This window comes from Teleopsis dalmanni, unplaced genomic scaffold (assembly GCF_002237135.1).
Source record: "Teleopsis dalmanni isolate 2A unplaced genomic scaffold, ASM223713v2 unscaffolded_contig_1342, whole genome shotgun sequence".
Classification (NCBI taxonomy): Eukaryota; Metazoa; Arthropoda; class Insecta; order Diptera; family Diopsidae; genus Teleopsis; species Teleopsis dalmanni.
The window spans coordinates 3807-9464 of NW_024032724.1; the positions used below are offsets into that span (position 1 = coordinate 3807).

A 5658-nucleotide genomic window follows, 5' to 3' on the forward strand; every position below is an offset into this window, starting at 1 on the left:
AATTATTACTTCTTATTTTTCAAGCATTTAATTATTGGCGTCGTGTTAGTTGCCTACTTGAGCCCTTGCTTCCCTCTCTTGTCCTGTTTACAGTTACAACATGCGTACGGTTGTAGTCATAGACGAAAAAACCAAAACCAAACATGATTTGAAGCGCACAGGGTCATCCATTAAATAAGATGGATTTTATTAATAATATATTATTATTATTTCTTTTATATGTTTATTGTGTTTTTAAATAATTATTGAATACATAATATTTTAATGTATGTTTTATATGTTTATTGTGTTTTTATATTATTTATTTGTGTAATGTTATTTATACCTTATTTATATACATACATATGTATGTAAAACAAAAGTTGTATTTGTTATATTTACTTTATTTGTAAAACCGCTAATGTAGAATATTAGCACGTTAAATAATAACTGAAATCAAAAGTAATGATGTGTGCAAAGTAATGATGTGTCATCTAAGTATTATTAAATAAACTAATATCGGTAGAAATTAATTGAAGACTGAACAATATTATTTACATATGTAATTTATACCCATCATCAGTATTCAATATTTTTTATTAGTCAAACATACATGCATATATCCTTCAAACTGAAACTGAAGCTGAATTTTTTAACAAATTTCATTTCATCATTATTGCAATTATTAACAAAATTTGAAGTTAATAGGGTCATCTATTAAAGAATATGGATTTTGACTAAAAAATTTATTAAATAAAATATACATACATATGTATTTTACATGACGACTTTGATTTTTTTAACAATATTGACCATGAAATTACGGGACTTTATTTACATCAATAATCTTGTGATTTAAACAAAGTCCCGCAAGCAGAGTGACAAAAAAATTTAACAAAACAAATTTCTAATTGTTGTTCGCATTGCAGTGAAATTTAATAAAAATAACTGCATAACACAAAAAATGCGTGTGCAATATTTTCCTTAAATTTGTTTATACACGCCAACAAAAGAAATAGTTACTACAAATTTAACAAATTTTTGCTAGTAACAAAAAAATAATCAATACTAAATTGTTCTTATATTCTTCATTTTATTTATTCTACTCTAAATGATTTTGTATGAAAGAGTATGTGAGGCAATATTTCTGAAAATGATGCATGGCTTTGTTTTTGTATATTTTTCCTAAAATATTTCCTAAAATATTTTTCCTGAAATATTCATATATACTTATGGTATGTACATACATATATGAATCACAAAAAATCACGTTTGACTGATTTGTTTAGAAAAATGAATAAGGATAATAATGGTTTAATACCACGTGCCGAATTCATATATGGAATAAGTACGATTATTTATATAATGTAGAATAACTAAATAATGTAGAATACCTATTATTTATTTTTTAAAGAATTTGACACTTCTCGAATGGAAATGGGTGCAGTGGCAGATCTTTTTGATCGTAATGGTGGAGACCCGATTGGCAAGAACGCAAACCAGCAACTGATTCAGATAAAATACATGATGAAGTTAAACGCCTTGTTATCCTTTGCACATGTCGACAAAAATTTTGCGTATTTCAAGTTGGCAAAGGGAAATATAGGGTTCGTAAAATACTAATTATCGGATCTTAAAGCTTAATACTCCATCTTCTATTTAAAACAATATTATTTTTGTATAAAACAGTTTGGCGACTCGACTCTCAAAAATTACGAATATTGCGAATATTGCGTAGCACAGTTATGGTTCGTGTAGGTGGCGGCTGGCTTGCACTTGATGAGTTCTTATAAAAAAATTTTCCTTGTCGCGGTAAGTAAATAGTTAAGAATTTTGTACTTTCTCATATTGAATAAACATAATTAAAATATTCATATGCTTATAATTAAAACATTTCTTTAGCGTAATATAACATTATTATTACATTTACATAACAAGCATAACATGCTTTCATAGTAAAATTGTACATTGTTCATTTCATAAATCATTTTAGCTGGTTTTAATGACTCGAGTGTTTTATTACAACTCTGCTCTACATAATCTATTTAATCATCCATACGTCAGTGAAAATACATATATATATTAAAACGGAAATGGTCATTTAACAAATAAATAAATTTTTTATTTTAATAAACTGCCAGAAAACAATCAATAAATTTGAAATTAAAATTTTTTTTGAGTTCATGTATAACAAGTTTTGAAAATGCATTTTCTGCTATTTAATAAATGACTTATTTTGCATATAACTTAATAGAAACGTGTAATCTAACAGCTTTTAGTTTTTAGTACCTTTACCATTTTTTATTATCTATGAATACATACATATATAATTTACGTTTTATTTTATTCTTTAATATGAACATATAAGTAATATAATTCTTTGGCGACCACATACATACATATACATTTTCATTTTATTAAAATTGTAGCATATATTATTATGAATTTACATTGCACTTACTTGTATGCTTCTATTGTTAATAATCGTATGAACTTCACGATATACATATGTATATTTAAAGACAAAAAAGATACATATGTATTTCTTCTTGAATTAACTTACGCAACATAAAGCAGTCGTTCCTTTTTATAAATATTTAATGTTGAGCTAGAATATTAAGTTAAGAATGGATGGTGTTTTTTGTTATTACTTTGTCAGTCCTAGTGCACAAAGGCAGTGACAACACATAAAATACATCTACAGATAACAGTAAAACATAATCTCAATAAAATATAAATGATCTAACCGTAATGTAACCAATTTATAACTTGGTTCGGGAATTTAAAACATTACAGTTGCAAATACATATGTAGGTACATATGTTGATTAATTTAAAACTTAAGGTTCGTAGCCAAAAAGCATATAAAAGGTAATTTTGTCGGAAAGCAGAAAACATTTACAATCTCACATTTACATACATATGTATCTCAATTGTTCCCTGTACTGTTGTACTGTTGTACTGTTGTACTTACTTCTTAGATAGTTAAATGCCTAGTTTGAGCATCTACCTCATTGAGTTACACTTATACCTCAATTTCAATAAAATAAAAAAATTCTGATTTTATTTAAAATTAAAATTTTTTTTCCATCAGTTAGGTTGTATACTTAGGACACTATTATCTTTTACAGCATATATAATATTAGTTTTAAGTGTCAAATGTTTCTAACAGAGTTCCAATATTTTGTGATTTGTGTGTACATAGAGTATTTCGGGGACTGCCTACCTATTTAATCCTTTTAATTAATTTTTATGCTGTCTCTATATCAAACAAAGTAGCCATCTATGCTTTTGAGATGATTATTACAATAGATTAGTCAATATAGTAATAGTATACAAGAAAATCTTTGAACGCATTAATTGTATTTAAATATTTTCTGAAGTAAAAAAAAAAATAAAAATTTTGTTTCAATATCAATACTTAAATAAAAACTTAAGTATCTATGTTGGTATCTTTGAATATAATTATCCTTGTTATTTTTAAATAAATACAAACACATACATATAAAAATATTTTTTGTTAATAATTTCAATTAAATTTATTTTAGTTTAATTAGGTTTTTACAAAATTACTGCCTAGTAATTTGGTATTAGTAATTTACAATATTTATAATGGTATAAAAATTATTAAAAGTAAAAAACAATATAAACAAAAAATTAATTAGTATATCCTAAAAGTAAGTTAATAAAAAGTTATAATAATGACTATTAGTACATAAATTTTACTATATATTATTTCGTGTGTAATTGATATACATTTTTAAAGAATTTCATTTGCGTAATATTTTTATTATTATTGTTTATTATTTATATATGAAGTTGCATTTCAAATTAAACTGGCGATTTCAAAACTTCATACAACAACATAAGGTTCGATTCGAGTTTTTTTGTTAATTAAATACAATGATAACAGAAACACTTATATTTCATTTAATTATAAATGTATATAATATTTACAGAATGTTAGGACGTTACTTGAATAAAGATTATTGAATTTCGATTTTCGTATTTTATACAGTTCAAGACTCGTATTTCTGACTATATTTTTGTAAATATATGAAGCTTTCTTTTCAAAATACATACATATATTTTTAAAATTTAAAATAAAAATAACTGCTTATTCTTGTTTATTTTATATTACTGCAAAACTGTAGATTTATTATTGCATGTTAAAGTATGTATTTGTGCGATTTCAATTTGATGTTCTCTGGGACTCGTTTAAGGGGTATTATTCAAACATTTGAAATATACTCTAAAGTCTGAATGGTTCACGTTTTTCGACTGGTGTAGTACCACGAGAAGTTCTGCGCATCGTTGAACTAAATGTTGGCTCAGGTGAACTCTTTCTTGGGGTTTGCATGCCTGATGGTGTTGAACTGCCACTTATATTTCGCCTGTAGGATCAAATGTTCAATATGTATTATTTTTTGAATTCAGTAAAAATAAAACTGTCAACATTGTAGTAAGTAAATAACGTAAAGTAATAAAAATAAAGTAATTTCGTTTAAAATACAATACATATGTAATTTCGGTTTTTTTTCACCTTTTACTTTTTTGTTATTAAGAACTTGAAATTCCTGTAATGTCCATAAAAAGAGAGCTTATAATTGTGAAGTATTCATTATATAACGATTATATCCCTCACTGCAAGAGATAATCGTAAGTAACGGATATTATCATAAAAAAAGGCAAGCAGGAAAATTGTTTAGCAAATAATTATCATGCATAAATATTTAGTATTATTAAAATTATTTTTTATTCGTTTTAAAACTAAGCTCTAAATTTCATATTTAATTTGAGAATAACAAGTAAATAATTAAAAAAAAATATTAGAAGCATCACTTATAAATACAGTTTGTCAAGAATGAGTTTTCACACTGAAAATAATTGATAATTTCAACTTCTTATTCAGAAAAAGACAACTTTTTGTTTTAGTATACATATATATTTTTTATTTTATATATTTGTTAATTACTATATTAAGAATATAAACATAAAAAAAAATTATAAAATTATTGAAAGAAGAACACAAAATATGTCAAAAACAAATCCTACATTATTTTTTGACTGTCAAACAACTGTTTTCACAACTTGGGTTTTTCTATTATTTTGCATTATTTAAACGATGTGCGGTAAATTTACAGTAATTGGCGCCTTGCGTTGATTATTGTCTGAGATGTTGATACATAATTAGTTATTGTTTTCTAATTTTTTTACTTTACTAACTAAAATATCTATGTTTTTAAATGTAAAATGAAACATTATCGTTTGGAGTGGAACAGTCCAGGTATTATAGCCACCATTTGGGGAAAAGTGTGCCTAAACTATGAGAAATATTTTACTAATATGTAGGACTATTTATAATATTTTAAATCTAGCTGAATACTAGAGTAGATTAGAGTCAAAGTATAAAATTATCTTTAAGACCAACTTTCACAGCATATGCAGAATATGTTACCATGACGAATATATGAAAAAACCGAGAAAATTTGATCAGAGTCCATACTATGGAACTCAGGGAAGAATATATTGTTGTTGTTTCTTATATAACAGAGCGTCGGGCCGTACCGCAGAACAAACACTTATCAAAAGTTTTTATTAGAAATTTATTGCGTTTTGCCTAAAATTTTGTAAAGTATTTCTTGTTCACTACAATGTTTTTTTACAGCTAGATAAATAT

General features: G+C 25.2%; 1 long non-coding RNA gene across 1 annotated transcript; it reads left to right on the forward strand.

Annotated features, from left to right (window-relative positions):
- The first annotated feature begins 1379 nt into the window (after positions 1 to 1379).
- Positions 1380 to 2045, forward strand: LOC119664036. The gene is made up of 3 exons (XR_005251104.1): positions 1380 to 1586; positions 1669 to 1791; positions 1973 to 2045. It is a non-coding gene; the product is annotated as an uncharacterized LOC119664036 (long non-coding RNA).
- The last annotated feature ends 3613 nt before the right edge of the window (positions 2046 to 5658 follow it).